We start from the raw sequence: 575 nt of genomic DNA on the forward strand, positions 1-575 counted from the left end.
TCAATTAGTGTTGCTTGAAGAATGTGGGGAGGTGAAATGGCTGAGTATGTCTCTACTCTGCAAAATCAGTTAGTAATGTAGAGCAGCTGCAGTGCACACGGTTCAGTGATGCTGTGCAACTTTTTCTTGTCACTCTGATACTGTGGGATGCTCAAGACATTGTGATATAGTAAGTTTGGCTCAATGTCTCTGTAGGAGCTGGTGAAGTCTCTTGCTGTAAAAGCCTTCTTCCTACATTAAAAGCACAGTTTGAGATGGTACATGTTTTCACACTAAGAGTTGCTTTTGCCCCTGTCTTCATAGGTTATCAGCGTCAGCTGCTCTACAAACATGATGATGGCTCCTACAGTGCCTTTGGGAAGTCTGACACCCAGGGCAACACATGGTGAGTGGCCAGAGTTGGAGCTGTCATCCCAAACTGCATCCATTCTATTTCCTGGATGTGACATATGTGCTCTGCCCACAGGCTGACAGCTTTTGTGGCCAGGTCCTTTGGGCAGGCCAGCTCTTACATTTACATCAGCAAAAATCATGTGCAAGATGCTGTGCTCTGGCTGCAGAAGCATCAGTTATCC

The 575-nt window shown here is 46.1% G+C and overlaps 1 long non-coding RNA gene across 1 annotated transcript; it reads left to right on the top strand.

Annotated features, from left to right (window-relative positions):
- Positions 1-116: 116 nt before the first annotated feature.
- Positions 117-522, top strand: LOC109365258. The gene is made up of 2 exons (XR_002110870.2): positions 117-385; positions 467-522. It is a non-coding gene; the product is annotated as an uncharacterized LOC109365258 (long non-coding RNA).
- The last annotated feature ends 53 nt before the right edge of the window (positions 523-575 follow it).

Source organism: Meleagris gallopavo, unplaced genomic scaffold, assembly GCF_000146605.3.
Source record: "Meleagris gallopavo isolate NT-WF06-2002-E0010 breed Aviagen turkey brand Nicholas breeding stock unplaced genomic scaffold, Turkey_5.1 ChrUn_random_7180001997635, whole genome shotgun sequence".
Taxonomy (NCBI): domain Eukaryota; kingdom Metazoa; phylum Chordata; class Aves; order Galliformes; family Phasianidae; genus Meleagris; species Meleagris gallopavo.